Here is a 16,308-nt window from a genome sequence, read left to right as displayed (position 1 = left end):
TATGAGCTTAAAGTTTGACTTTCTCATTTACTCACCGTATGATCTTAGACAAGTTATTTTGAGATACAGCTCCTTCATAAAAGGAAATAAATAATACATATTTCATATGGTTATTTTGGAGTTTAATGAGCTAACACAGGTCACTTACTACAGTATCTGGTACTCTGAAAAATGTCAGTTGTAATGATGATGATGAGGATGACAGTGGCAAAACTATTATTACAGAGGATCCAGGAAAAGAGCCCGTGGGTTAATTCACAGGAAACTGGAGCTATGTCTAGGAAAATAGCTTAATATTAATGTTTCCCCTTGTCCATTTATCTATGGATAAAACAAAATTATACTCTTCTAGTTTTATACTAAAAAAGCTCCCTTGAAATCTGTCCCAGCATTTTCCCTTCTAGTCAGTGATTTGAAATAATATATTTTCTGGATATAAATTAAAATAAACAAAGCTATTTTCATTGTTTTCAAGCTGGAATTGAAATGGGGTCTCATATAACAACAGTCTCCTGGAACTTCAGCCTTCTCAAAGACCGCTGTGTGGGAGTTCCTTGCAGTAACAAATGCCATCTTCCATGTCCCTCCACAGACTCACATTTATCATATTACAAAGGCATGCATCCTTGACTACTGATCTTGCCATGAGAACCCTTGTAGAACTGATGTCGATGTTTCTACTTGCTCTCATCCATTTTTTGAGACAAGTTATTTGACATTTCAGGTCCAGATCTGAGATCAAAATTCACTGCTCCTTGTGCTCTCAACTTCACAGAGAAGCTCACATGCTTTTCATCTGTCTTTCCTCCGTGTCTGATGAAGTGCTTGACACATGCTAGGCTGCTCATTACATATGTATTGAATTAATGAAATTTTATTTCATTTACTGTTTACTATAACCTTTACTCTAAATGCCCTTGGACTTTTCTAGAGATAGATATACCTAATTTGAGGAAAATTGCTCTTTAACATTTTCAAAAATTCCTCTTTACCTGCAGTTTCTACTGCCCTCAGTTATTGAGGTTGTAACACAGATATTTCCACTGGTGAATTCTTTCCTCGCTGTGGCATATTAAATTATTGATCAAGAAACATTCACTTCATGAAATTTTCATTGGGCTTGATCATGTGACTTGCTTTGGTTAAAGTATGTTAGAGGTGCAACTCTCATGGAGGCTTGAAAGGATTTACATGGTTGGGCTTGCCGTCTTGAGCTCCTGACCTTCAACTTGGAAATGTGACTCCGGTTACTACTGGTCAAAAGAAGATACCAGACACATGGAGCAGAGCTGTATCCAACCCACAGCCTGGAGCCAAGCCTTCTAAGCCCAATTTCAAACAGCCGAACCCCAAGTGACCTGCAGACTCATGAGTGGAAAATAAATACATAGTTGTTTCATGTCAATATGTTTTAAGATAATTAGTATGCAGAATTATTGTCGCAGTAACTGACTGTTCTAGCCAATCTATAGAATTGGGAGGGATATTTGGTGTTATGGACTAATATGGGGAATGGTTGAGAGAATAAATGTTTTAGTAAATTTTTTCTTATTATTAAACGTCTTAGATTCACATACAAATAAATACATGGATCTACTATGTTACCCCTTGACATATTATGTAACAGTGTCTGAATTTGCATGGAACTTATGTTAAGTTCATGTTCTAGAATTTCTGTTATAATGAACTACATTTACCACCTTAGCTCTCAAGTTTCAGCAATTAAGAGTAGAATTATCTTTGTTTTTTAATAGCCACATGAACTTACTATGAGCCACTCCTTATACACAACTGCCCATTTTCTTGTTTTTATTCGAGATCACCTTAAATTACATGTTAAGATGAGTTTATTACTATTATCATTGCATATACAATCTTCCATTTTGCTAACATTCAGGGTGGACACTCAGCTACAAGTGAATTCTCCTTGCACATCTGTCTTCAGCCTTAGAATTTTCTTTTTTCATGTGCTCTACACAGTGTTACCATTTTTACTGGTCTAGGAACGCAGTACTTTTTAAAAGGGACAACTAGTACTTTCTATCATATTAGTTCTTTTGAGTTGTACACACTAGAGATATTCTTCCAGTTATGTTGAGAACTACCATTTCCAGTGCACTAGCTAACACTTATTTCTTAGACTAGCTTTGAGAATAATGTTTTCTCTCCACTGGGTTCAGTGTGAAGATGGGGGAGGGAAAATTCTGCCTTTCCAATTTGCAGTCTTTCGTCTTTGAGCAAACTGGGACTATTGTAATAGGCTGTTTAAAAGTATTTGAAATTCTTTACTGAAGACGTGATAATTTCAAAAGGGAATTACAACATGACATCAAAACAGTTAAAGGTGTAGAAAATATGACCCAAGGAGTTAGTCTCTTCATGAAATAGATTCTCCTGAGTGGTTCCAATAATTCCTTCTTTCTCTTCTCTCTTTTTAGTTTTTAACGTGACTGTGAAGCTCCATTTACTTCCTAAGGAAACCGTACTCTTATCCACATGGAGGGGTTTAGTTCCTCCAAATACCTACCCTTTTCCTACATTTTTCTTTTAAAATTTAAGTCATTGAATTTACAATGGTGATTTTAAATTCCACTTAGTCAGTGATGCCTATTAATCCAAGACCTGAGAAATAGCAAAGTGAGAAATCATCTTATAGATATGAAAAGAGGTAGCTGGGAGAGAATCTGCTATTCTTCAACCCTACAGGATAGAGAAGGGGAAGTTGGAGAAAATGGAAATAGAACTGGAGTAGGGAGGAGTGATTTGGAATGTAAAAATGTAGAAATGAAGTGGGAAGAATATTCAGACACCACACTTTTCAACAAAGTGAGAGAAATTCTAGCTACTGAAAGTCAGTAGGGTTGATCACACTTTATTTTTTTATTTGTCTCAATATGTATTCAACCAATATTTATGGAAAACCAGCCATAGTTAGACACTGTGCCACATGCTTAAATCACAGAAATCAGCATGACAGACATAGTCCCTACACCATGGAGTTTACAGCTCATAGTTCCTGAAGCACATCTTTGATAGCAGCTTATCATTTCATACTTGGAGGACCAGCTTGAAGCCAAACTATAAAATTTCTCCTATATTTGCTTCTGTCTTTTAGAGGCCAGGCATTATTAACTCCACACATTTGGAAATTTTAAAACATTCTATTGTAATAAAAGAGCATCATTTCCAAACTATGGTGGTGTCATGAAGTGGTCTAAGAAAAAGGATAGAAGGTTGCATCTCAGATTACTAATTTGCCTAGAAATCTTAGTAAGTCCTTCTCTGAATCTACTTTCTTATCTCTAAAATACTGAAAGTAATGTTGATCCAACTTGCATTGGAAGTGGGAGGAAAGATTCCTAAATGATTATAAAGTATTTTGCAGATACAGAATCTTGTGTGTACCAGAGGTATTGAGCTATTGATCCTTTTAGTGACAGAGAAAATGTTGCTACTTAGGGATTTGATGTGTGAGGGAAAAAAGTGAAGGGAATAATAGGATAGGAACAAGAGAAAAGAATAGGCTTAGAAAAGTGAATTAACCTCTTTACCTGATTGAAGACTGATTTTCCAAAGGCCAACTGTGTTGACTTTACCTCAATTTAAATAAAGTGTGAAGAAAAATGCCTTAACACACTTATGCCAATTTTACCTGTGTTTTTCAGCATGAGTACTTAAGTTTTATTAAAGCAATATTTAAACATTTAACCAAAAAAAGCCCTTCCATACTAATTCATATGCATTCATATAAGAATTTTTTAGGTAAACACTCTTCTCTTATATTTCATTATTTGGAAAGGAAACTTCTGTCTAAAGCCTCATTGAAGATTCAGTGGAATCTTTCTTGCTTCAGTAATTTTCCTATTAAATTACAACTATTAGTGCTAGCTCCTCACCCTAAAGGAAACCAATAAAATCACCCAAACTAATGAAGTTGCTTCTAACGGCAAGCTCCTTGTTATGGGGGTACTTCTAATTACTGTTAAAATGAACTGGAACGGAATGTGTCCAGAATGGGATGTCCCAGAGCTATAAACCAAAACCATAAACAGATGTGCAACTCCTAATCTTTTCATTTCACCTTTGCTATCACAGCACACCAACTAATTTTAAAATATTGGTAGACAAGAATAAGAATGGAATTGAATACAAAACAGGAAAAATTTATAAGAATTTTCTTATGTTATTATAATAAGAGCATATTGGTTGTATTTTGTTTGGCAAGTAGGATTTATTTTCTCTCCTGGATATGATCTTTTTGCTCACAGTTATGTCTTTCTGCACTAATTGCCGTGTTTAGGTAGTACTTCGGTCAAGACTACGTTGAACAAGGATGGTGATGCAGCTTATAGAGCAGAAAACACTGTCAGTGCTGAAATAGCTTGTACAGGGGCATGGCTTTAGATCAGATTTAATTAAGGTGTGCTTCCCTTTTCAATGTAATTTTATGCCTAAAGCAATACAAAGCTGAACTTCTACCCAAATCAGATGGTAGACAGTCTATAAACAAGCAAGAAAGCATGCTACTTTTGTTGACACTAATTCATTCTTAACATGGATTTCAAAACAGAAACAGGTGTCAATTGATAAATTCTAATACTGTAGGAGTTAAACACACATAAGACAAAAAGTTATGAAATCTGAGGAAGAAATTATTATAGAGGAAGTTAAAAAAACTATATGAGATTTGGAAAGATTGTGTAGAGGTAATCTTAAAATTTAACTCTGCTTTTCCCTAAGGGAGGGGAAAAGAAAACTGGCAGTGTGAATACTACTACTATTACTACCACTAATAAGGTTCTTTTATATTCATGGTTTATAAATTACAAACATATATGAAGTACATTTGGAAACCCTGGGCCATTAGAAAGGAGGTATGACTTCTAATTCTGGCTCCTGACTGAGAAACGCTGTGTATCTCTATTCAACTCACTTAACCTTGCTGGGTCTGTTTCCTTAATTATAAACCAGAGAGAGTGAAATTGAATATGTGATCCACATGGCCTCCTCCACATCTGCTACCTCCTCTTGCTGTTCTATGACATGGGTACACTTGTGCTTCCCACAGGGACCATTTTTGGAATATGTAGCATTCAAAATCTATGAAATAATTTTTATTCCTTTTGCTAAAAATTGGCAAGGATATATATTTTTCTAAGGGCAATGTATTTTTATTTAATGATAAAAATGAGTAAATACTATGGTGGATTTCCATTTTATCACCCTACCTCAGCTGGAACTATATTTCGTATAATTCCCATCCCTGCACACTTGCCAGCTAGCATGGGCCACTAGAGATGTTTTGAGAGAGGTTTGACAAGGGGAAGCGAAGCACCAACTCAACTGTAAGCTGCATTGGCATTTATCTGATGGCTCATCTTGTTGGCACGGGCAGCAACCGGACCGCAGCTCCTCTGACTCCTGGGCCAGATGTATGGTTAGTAACATGAGGCAGAGTGCCAGCTTCTCCTGAAGATCAACTCAAGTTCCATACTGGAGCTTTGAGGCTAGGAGACACCAGTGGTCATTCCAGTCCATCTTTATGGATTCTAGGATATCCTCACAGGTTCAGTTTGTTCTTGCTTCCTTTACCTCACATTTTTTCTTTCCCACTATCTTATCTGTGAACCTCAGGCTTCACTACTGGACGCAGATGCAATAGCATTGATACTGACCCGGGTTCTTGGACTCTTTAATCAATCGAAACTGATAAGAAGCCAAGTGAGAAATTAAGGCAAAGCTTTATTGGGACTGTGCTGCAGCATGAGGGAGCGAAAACAAGTAACAGATTCTTCTTGCTCCTTGAGTGGGGGCGAGCTGGTCTCTTAAACAGGGTGGGGGTAGGGGAGAATCCATGGGTGCCCTCACCCCCTTGGTGGTGCTGTGTGCAGGGATCATGCTCAATGCCCTGCTTTTGCTCCACACACCTTCTCAGAAGCGGCATTTTGTTCCATATATACACGTTAACATATATGTAGAACCTAGAAAAGTAGTACAGATGAACCTATTTCCAGGGCAGGAATAGAGACACTGACATAGAGAACAGACACAGGAACACAGTGAGGGGAAGGGGAGGATGGGATGAATTGGGAGATTAGATTTGACATAAACACACTACCATGTGTAAAATAGATAGCTAGTGGGAACCTGCGGTATAGCACAGGGAGCTCAGCTCAGTGTGGTGGATGGGAGGGAGGTCCAAGAGGGAGGGGATATATGTATACATATAGCTGATTCACTTCATTGTGCAGCAGAAACCAAAACATTATAAAGCAATTACCCTTCAATAGAAACAAACATACAAACCAACAAACAAAAACCGGCCAAAAAGAAAAGGAATGGCATTTGGGTTTTTAGTTTTTTTGGATCTTGTTCATAATTTGAAAAACATAATTTGTCCAACTGACATGTATGCAGTTATTTTTAGTCCCTTATAGTTTCTTTGTATTCTGTTGCTCCAGGAGATATTTGTCCAAGTACAAGCACTGCAGATTCCAGGGCCCAGCATGTCTCACAGAGAGTGTTTATACAATTGTGTAAGGTCAAATCTTGCTAATAAATATGTGTGTGTGTTGTTCTGCTGCTTCTTTTACTAAACTCTGGCTGATACAGATTCCCAAATTTATTGTCCATATTTCTTTGAGAAATAATTTGATATTTTTAATGCAATTAAAAAATTTATTTATTTATTTATTGAAGTATAGTTGATTTACAATGTTCTGTTAATTTCTCAAGTACAGGAAAGTGATTCAGTTTTATATATATATATACATATGTATATACATTCTTTTTCATGTTCTTTTTCCATCTTTGATATATTTTTAAAAGAAAATTTAATAAGGTTATTTAGGCGCTGAAGCCTAAATTGTTCCCTTTATATTTCTAGTGAGGTCATGTGGAAGAAAGAATGGCCCTATTCCTAGGAGACTCATATACAGAAATAGTACATTTGTAACCACTGTAATAAGCTAATATATCTCCATCTCTATCTCTAGCTATCTATCTAGCTGCCTATCTATCATCTATCTATCATCTATCTATCTATTTATCTATCTATCATCTATCTATCTATCTATCTATCTATCATCTATCATCTATCTATCTAATCTATCTATCTAATCTATCTATCATCTATCTATCTATACTTTAATACCTATTAGGGCTTTTTTAAAAGAAAGATTTACCTGAAGACACAGTGAGTTCCTTGCCCTATAGGTGTTCAGTCAACAGCCTGTCAGAAATTTGAAAGGGCTGTTAATGAGGGAATGTTGCCAAATCTAGTGCGTGAGCATGTGTGTGTATGTGTGTGTGTGTTGTGTGTGTGTGTGTGCTCATTTATGTGCTGTTTGGAAAAGGTTCTTTGTTGAAGTATGTTAGTCCTCTCCCTCACCTGTTCCACCAGTTAAGAGTCATGGCTCTACTATGGATTGTAAAGTCCTGTATGTAATCCATATAGTGTATTAGAACTCAATTTATAGCTTTGTGGAACATAGTTTTGACATATGTGCATGTTTATTTGATACTCAATTTATGTTCAGGAAAACACTCTCTCTTTTACTACAACTATGATCTCTTGAAAGATAAAACACTTTCAAGAAGGTTGGCAGAGTGTGTCATAGAACCTTAAATACGTATTAGTGGAGCGTAAGAGAGAGCAATACTGGGAACTACAGATTAGTGTATCTTGACCTTGGTCGTTACAATTTTGAAAGTTTACATTGTGAAGATATGACTCAGGTGAATCTTAGAAGTTCATTTTTATTTTCAAATCCACAATTTTCTGTCCCTTTGTCCCCCAAACACTTCTCTTTCTAAAAACTGTTAGAATTTCCCCTCTCTAAATAATTTTTTGTGACAGAGTCATGTTCATCCTGTTTCTTTCTGTCCTCCACATATTACCCCCATCATTTTTGCATTATCAGTGATGATTTTCCAATTGGTCTTTTTGGTTGCTCTTCAGTGTCAATAATACTGGTAACAATTCTTTGTGGTATGAACACACACTTTTTGTCTTTCTTGCTAATAAAAGTCAATTCTTAATTTTATAGTCCCCAGAAAAGACCACTGAATATCAAAAATTTTTTTGTTTTGGGAGAGGTATTGCTAGATTAAAAATTATTTGAAAGGTCAACATTATATAAACTATTCTACATTTATCTCCGTATTTTGGGCACATGATAACCTCCTAGATCATGCTGCTTTTATTCATTGCTAGGATTAATTTTATGGCCCATGTTTTCCTTTATCAACATGATTGAATATTTTATTATTTGGAAAATAATTTATAAGCTTTTTGAGCAATTGTGGCGTGGTCAGAATTCTTTATCCATAACACGAGAGTCTGTAAGTTCAAAGTTATCTCTGTGTCATTGATGGTTAGCTGCTATTCTTTGAGGAAAAGTATGTGTCACTATGAGTATACTCTCTGGGGTCCAAATGCAGCAGCACAGAACCTGTATATTCAAACATTCTGGACAGAAACTGCCAAAACAATAATAGGATTCCTGATCAGACTTTCTTGGTCAATATTTAGGCATTATAAGTAAAATCCATGCACAGCTAGATGCAAGGCATTGGTTTACACCTTTTGTATTTTCCATGTCTCCTGAGTGTGAATCTCTCTGCCCAATTTGTGTGAGTATCTATGAGCAAGAGTAACCAGTGAATTGTAAGGAATGTCACACTTATTACAGCCTATTGGTTGAGATGGTATTGGAGTGAACACGTGTGTGTGCGCACACACAGGTTCGTGTGCCTGTGTGTTTGTTGAACTGGGTTGTGTTGGAAATATGTTGTAAATTTGAGAGGAACTAGGCTAGTTAAACAATTCTAAATGCTTATTTACTTAAATGGAGAAATTGAGACTGTGATATCACTTTGTTCATTTTGGCGGAAACAATTGTGTATCACAAAGTCAATAAAAACCTTAAAACTTCCAAAGATTCTGTAAGCCAGATTGTCTTTATTTCATATTTTGTATTATTATTGAGACACCATTATATTGCATTGAATTTCCATTTTTAGGGACAACTAGAACTGTACAATATCTATTACTAGGTAACTTCATTTTAAAGGGAGGAATTATTAGTGACATTTATATCTATATTTACACATATACTTTTCCCCTGAGAAAGGGAAGAATTACATAGTCATACCTACATCTATATATTTACGAATTATGTGTGAGGTATGCACCTACATAGATAAACTGTGTATAATTAGTTTGGTTAAAGTGACAGAGAGAGAGAGGGAGAGAGGAAGGGAAAGAGAAAGGGAGAGAGAGAAGAGGGAGAGAAGTGAATGAATTCCAATATATTAATAAATGAGGGAAAAACTAACTTTGATCTTACAGAGGAACTGTTCTATGCCAGCTGTAGGTCTGAAGACTATCTACAAGGTTTATTTTTTATTTTTTAAAATTTTTATTGGAGTATAGTTGCTTTATGATATTGTGTTAGTTTCTACTGTATAGCAAAGTGATCAGCTATACAAATACACATATCCCCTCTTTTTTGGATTTCCTTCACATTTACGTCCACAAAGCATTGAGTAGAGTTCCCTGAGCTACACAGTAGGTTCACGTTAGTTATCTATTTTATACATAGTATCTATAGTATATATATATCAATCCCAATCTCCCAATACACACTATCCCCTTTTCCCTTGGTATCCATACGTTTATTCTTTATGTCTGTGTCTCTTTTTCTGCTTTGTAAATAAGATTGTCTATACCATTTTTTTTTCAGATTCCACATGTATGTGTTAATATATGATATTTATTTTTCCCTTTCTGACTTACTTCAACTTTGTATGACAGTCTCTGGGTCCATCCACGTCTCTATAAAAGACCCAATTTCATTCCTTTTTATAGCTGAGTAATATTCCATTGTATATATGTACCACACCTTTATCCATTCCTCTGTTGATGGACATTTAGGTTGTTTCCATGTCCTGGCTATTGTAAATAGTGCTGCAATGAACATTGGAGTGCATGTGTCTTTTTGAATTATGGTTTTCTCTGGGTATATGCCCAGTAGTGGGATTGCTGGGTCATATGGTAACTCTATTTTTAGTTTCTCAAGGAACCTCCATGCTGTTCCCCATAGTGGCTGTATCAATTTACATTCCTGCCAACAGTGCAAGAGAGTTCCCTCTTCTCCACACCCTCTCCAGCATTTACTGTTTGTAGATTTTCTGATGATGCCCATTCTAACTGGTGTGAGGTGTAGTTTTGAATTGCATTTCTCTAATAATTAATGATGTTGAGCAACTTTTCATCTGTATATCTTCTTGGAGAAATGTTTATTTAGGTCTTCTGCCCATTTTTGATTGGGTTGTTTGGTTTTTTTTATGTTGAGCTGCATGAGCCATTTATATATGTTGGAGATTAATCCTCTGTCAGTTGCTTTGTTGGTAAATATTTTCTCCCATTCTGAGGGTTGTATTTTCGTATTGTTTATGGTTTCCTTTGCTTTGCAAAGGCTTTTATGTTTAATTAGGTCCCATTTTTTTTATTTTTGTTTTTATTCTCATTACTCTAGGAGGTGTTTCAAGAAGGATCTTGCTGTGATTTATGTCATAGAGTGTTCTGTCTATGTTTTCCTCTAGGAGTTTTATAGTTTTATAGTTTAATCCATTTTGAGTCTATTTTGTGTATGGTATTAGAGAGTGTTCTAATTTCATTCTCTTACATGTAGCTGTCCAGTTTTCCAAGCACCACTTATTAAAAAGGCTGTCTTTGCTCCATTGTATATTCTCATCTCCTTTGTCACAAATTAGGTGACCACAGATGTGTGGGTTTATCCCTGGGTTTTCTATTCTGTTCCATTGATCTATATTTCTGTTTTTGTGCCAGTACCATACTCTCTTGATTACTGTAGCTTTGTAGTATCGTCTGATGTCAGGGAGCCTGATTTCTTCAGCTCCATTTTTTTTTCTCAAGATTGCTTTTGCTAATGTTGATTCTTCCAATCCAGAAACATGGTGTATCTCTCCATCTGTTTGTGTCCTCTTTGATTTCTTTCATCAGTATCTTACAGTTTTCTGCATACAGGTCTTTTGCCTCCTTAGCTAGGTTTATTCCTAGGTATTTTATTCTTTTTATTGCAATGGTTAGTGGGATTCTTTCTTTAATTTCTCTTTTTGATCTTTCATTGTTAGTATATAGGAATGCAAGAGATTTCTGTGTATTAACTTTTTATCCTATGACTTTACTAAATTCATTGACTAGCTCTAGAAGTTTTCTGGTGGCATCTTTAAAGTTTTCTACGTATATTATCATGTCATCTGCAAACAGTGACAGTTTTACTTCTTTTCCAATTTGTATTCCTTTTATTTGTTTTTCTTCTCTGATTGCTGTGTCTAGGCCTTCCAAAACTGTATTGAATAATAGTGGTGAAGGTGGGCAACCTTGTCTTGCTCTTGATCTTAGAGGAAATGTTTTCAGTTTTTCACCATTGAGAATAATGTTTGCTGTGGGTTTGTTATAGACAGCCTTTATTATGTTGAGGTAGATTCTCTCTATGGCCACTTTCTAGAGAGTTTTTATCATAAATGGGTTTGAATTTTTGTCAAAAGCTTTTTCTGTATCTATTGAGGTGATCCTATGGTTCTTATTCTTCAATTTGTTAATATGGTGTATCACACTGATTTGCATATATTGAAGAATTTTTGTATTCCTGGGATAATTCCCACTTGATCATGGTGTATGATCTTTTTAATGTGTTGTTTGATTCAGTTTGCTAGTATTTTGTTGAGGATTTTTGCATCTATGTTCATCAGTGATGTTGGCCTGTAATTTTTTTTTTTTTTTTTTTTTTTTGTGATATCTTTGGTTTTGGTATCAGGAAGATGGCAACCTCGTAAAATGAGTTTGGGAGTGTCTCTCCCTTTACAAACTTTTGGAAGAGTTTGAGAAGGATAGGTGTTAATTCTTCTCTAAATGTTTGATAGAATTTGTCTGTGAAGTCATCTGGTCCTGGACTTTTGTTTGTTGGAAATTTTTTAACCACAGTTTCAATTTGTGATTGGTCTGTTCGTATTTTCTATTTCTTCCTGGTTCAGTCTTGTAAGATTGTACTTTTCGAAGAATTTGTCCATTTTTTCCAGGTTGTCCATTTTATTGGCATGTAGTTGCTTGTAGTAGTCTCTTATGATCCTTTGTATTTCTTCAGTGTCTGTTGTAACTTCTTTTTGCTTTCTAATTTTTGATTTGAGTTCTCTCGCTTTTTTTCTTGATGAGTCTGGCTAAAGTTTTATCAATTTTGTTTACCTTCTCAAAGAACCAGCTTTTAGTTTTATTGATCTTTGCTGTTGTTTTATTCATTTGTATTTCATTTATTTCTACTATGATCTTTATGATTTCTTTCCTCCTAATAACTTTGGTTTTTGTTTGTTCATTTTTCTTTAGCTTCCATCAGTGTAAGGTCAGGTTGTTTATTTGAAATTGTTCTTGTTTCTTGAGGTGGGGTTGTATTGCTATAAACATCCCTCTTGGAACTGCTTTTTCTGCATCCCATAGGTTTTGGGTTGTCATGTTTTCATTGTCATTTGTCTCTAGGTATGTTTTTGTTCTTTTTTACAGATTTCTTCACGTAATTGATTTCTAATCTCATAGTGTTGGGTCAGAAAAGATGCTTGATACAATTTCAATTTTCTTAAATTTACCAAGGCTTGATTTGTGACCCAAGATGTGATCTATCCTGGAGAATGTTCTGTGTGTTTTTGAGAAGAAAGTGTATTCTACTGCTTTCAGATGGAATGTTCTATAGATATCAGTTAAGTTTATCTGGTCTAATATGTCATTTAGGGCTTGTGTTTCCTTATTAATTTTCTGTCTGGATGATCTATCCATTGGTATTTATGGAGTGTTAAAGGCCCCCAGTATTATTATTTGCTGTTGACATTCTCTTTTATGGCTGTTAGCATTTGCCTTATGTATTGAGGTGCTCTTATGTTTGTTGCATAAATATTTACAATTTTTATGTATTCTTGCATTGATTGTTGATCATTATGTAGTGTCCTATCTTACCTCTTGTGACAGTCTTTAGTTTAAAGTCTATTTTGTGTAACATATGGACACTAAGTGGGGAAAGTGGGGGGGAGGGTTTGGGGTGGGATGAATTGGGAGATTGGGATTGCCATATATACATTACTGATAAGAAAAAAATATCAGACTGTACACTTTAAATATATGCAGTTTATTGTATGTCAATTGTATCTCAATAAAAGTTCCTAAAAAAATAAAGTCTATTTTGTCTGATATGAGTATTGCTACCCCAGCTTTCTTGTGATTTCCATTAGCATGGGAATATCCTTTTCCATCCTCTCACTTTCAGTCTGTATGTGTCCCTAGGTCTGAAGTGGGTCTCTTATAGACAACATATATACAGGTCTTGTTTTTGTATCCATTCAGCCAGTCTGTGTCTTTTGGTTGAAGCATTTAATCCATTTACATTTATGGTAATTATCAGTATGTATGTTCCTATTACCATTTTCTTAGTTGTTTTGGATTTGTTATCATAGGTCTTTTTCTTCTCTTGTGTTTCCTGCCCAGAGCAGTTTTTTAGCATTTGTTGCAAAGCTGGTCTGGTGGCGCTGAACTCTCTCAGTTTTCACTTGTCTGTAAAGCTTTTGATTTCTCTGTCAAATCTGTGAGATCCTTGCTGGGTAGAGTAGTCTTGGTTGTAGCTTTTCTCCTTTCATCACTTTAAATATATCCTGCCACTCCCCTCTGGCCTGCATATTTTCTACTGAAAAACCAGCTGATAACCTTATGGGGATTCCCTTGTATGTTATTTGTTGCTTTTCCCATGCTGCTTTTAATATTTTTTCTTTGTATTAATTTTTTGTTAGTTTGATTAATATGTGTCTTGGCATGTTTTTCCTTGGTTTATCCTGTATGGGACTCTTTGTGCTTCTGGGACTTGATTGACTATTCCTTTCCCATGTTAGGCAAGTTTTTGACTATAATCTCTTCAAATATTTTCTCAGAGCTTCTCCTGTTTCTTCTTCTTCTGGGAGCCCTATAATTCAAATGTTGGTACATTAATGTTGTTCCAGAGGTCTCTGAGCCTGTCCTCAATTCTTTTCATCCTTTTTTCTTTATTCTGCTCTGCAGCAGTTATTTCCACCATTCTATGTTTCAGCTCACTTATCTGTTCTTCTGCCTCAGTTATTCTGCTATTGACTCCTTCTAGTGTATTTTTAATTTCAGTTATTGTATTATTCAGCACTGTTTGTACTTTAGTTCTTTTAGGTCCTTGTTAAATGTTTCTTGTATTTTCCCCATTCTGTTTTCAAGATTTTGGATCATCTTTATTATTACTCTGAATTTTTTTTTGTGGCAGATTGCCTATTTCCTCCTCATTTATTTGCTCTTGTGGATTTTTATCTTACTCCTTTGTCTGCAACATATTTCTCTGTCTTCTCATTTTGTCTAACTTACTGTCTTTGCAGTCTCCTTTCCATAGCCTGCAAGGTCTGGCTGGGCAAGATTGGGCAAGGTTGGTCCAATGGCTTGTGTAGGCTTCCTGGTGGGAGGGACTGGTGCCTGTGTTCTGGTGGGTGGAGCTGGATCTTATCCCTTTGATGGGCAGGACTGCATCAGGTGGTGTTTTTTTTGGTGGGGGGGATGGTGGTTCATGGGATTAGTACAACTTTAGGCAGCCTTCCCACTGATGGGTGGGTTTGTGTCCCTGTATTGCTTGTTGTTTGACGTGGGGCATTCAGCATTGGAGCCTGCAGGTAGTTGGGTGGAGCCATGTCTTGGAGTTGAGATGGAGACCTCTGGGAGAGCTCAAGCCATTTAATATTCCCTGGGGACAGGAATTCTCTGGCATTCCAGTGTCCTGGACTTGGCCCTCCCACCCCAGAGGCTCAGACCCAAACCCTGTCCTGGGAACAAAGCCACAGGGCCCAGCAAAAAAAGGGGGGGAAAAAAAAAGAAAAAGGATGGGAAGAAAACAAATGAAAACAAACAGACAAAAAAACCCTAAGACAAGTAGCAAAGAGAAAAACAAGTAAACATCAACAACAACAATCAAAAGCAAACAAATAACCAAACAGATAAAACCCTAGACAAATGGTAAAAGCAAAACCAAATAAAAACGAAAACAAAAACACCCAAACACATGCGTATACAAAAAGAGAAATAAAAACAAAAACCGAGAATACAAAAAACAAGAGAACAACCAGACTAGCAAAAGAACCCCAAAACAAAATCAAAGAATTAAAAACAAAACTAACAAAAGCAAAAAAATAGAAAACAAAACAAAAGCAGAGAACTGTAAACTGAAGGAAAAAGTAAAGAAAACAAAACACACAAAAATGATAAAAAAATTAACAAAGATAAGAAGAAATAGAATAATGAAAAAAGGTAAAAACAAAATATAACAAAAGAAAAAGAAAACAAAGAAAACACAGAACAACAAAAAAGTAATGTAGAAATAGAAATATTAAAAACTAAAAATATATTAAGAAATTAAAACAATAAAAATAAAAACAAATAATAACAAAAACAACAGAACAAAACAAAGCATAGAAAAGAGAGTAATAATTATATTTTCCTGGGGACTCAGCTGTCAGTGTCCTTGCCCCCACTTTGAGTTACAGCCAACCTCCGCCTCCCCAAGAGGCCCTTCAAAACCTCTCGGTATATCTCTGGTCCCTCTGTGGGCACTGTGGGGGCAGCTCAGACTCGGTTCTGGCTCAACTCCTGCATGTTCTAGTCCCCAAACACCACAGCTGCTAGAACTAGACCAGTTTCATTTGTGGAAACACTTATTGTCCATCCAAATATGCCATAGATGCAGGGTTTACCAAGCTGATAGTGAGAATTTAATCTGCAGCTCATGCAGCCACATGGAAAGATTTTTGTTTCTCATCTTTAGTTGCCCCACTCCTGGGGCACAGCTGTGGCTTTAGCACCATCTCTGCATGTGGGCCACCCACAAGAGTCTGCCCCCAAGGCTTCCCTGAAGCACTCGGGTCTGCCCTGGTGAGGACAAAGTGGCACAACTGCCTGGGTCGCAGGGCCCCTGATGGTGACAGTTGTGTGGGAAAGCAGGTGGCCACAGTTGCAAGAGATCTGGTCCTAGTGCCAGGCAGTCAGCCTTGTTGTGTGCTTTTCTTAGCATCTGGTGGCAGGTTCAATAAGGTCAGCCCTGGTGAGGGCTATTCTTAGTGCCTGGCAGGGCAGGGGGCTGGCACATGAAGAGAGAGGCTGCTATGTTGGCTCCACCCCCTGCATCCCTGCACGTTGCTCAACAGTGGTTCCTTGGTTCCTACGATAGTCTGGGTTTCTTCCAC

Source organism: Hippopotamus amphibius, chromosome 9 (assembly GCF_030028045.1).
Source record: "Hippopotamus amphibius kiboko isolate mHipAmp2 chromosome 9, mHipAmp2.hap2, whole genome shotgun sequence".
Classification (NCBI taxonomy): Eukaryota; Metazoa; Chordata; class Mammalia; order Artiodactyla; family Hippopotamidae; genus Hippopotamus; species Hippopotamus amphibius.
The sequence above is the reverse complement of the archived record's forward strand: the minus strand, read 5'-3'. Positions refer to the sequence as shown.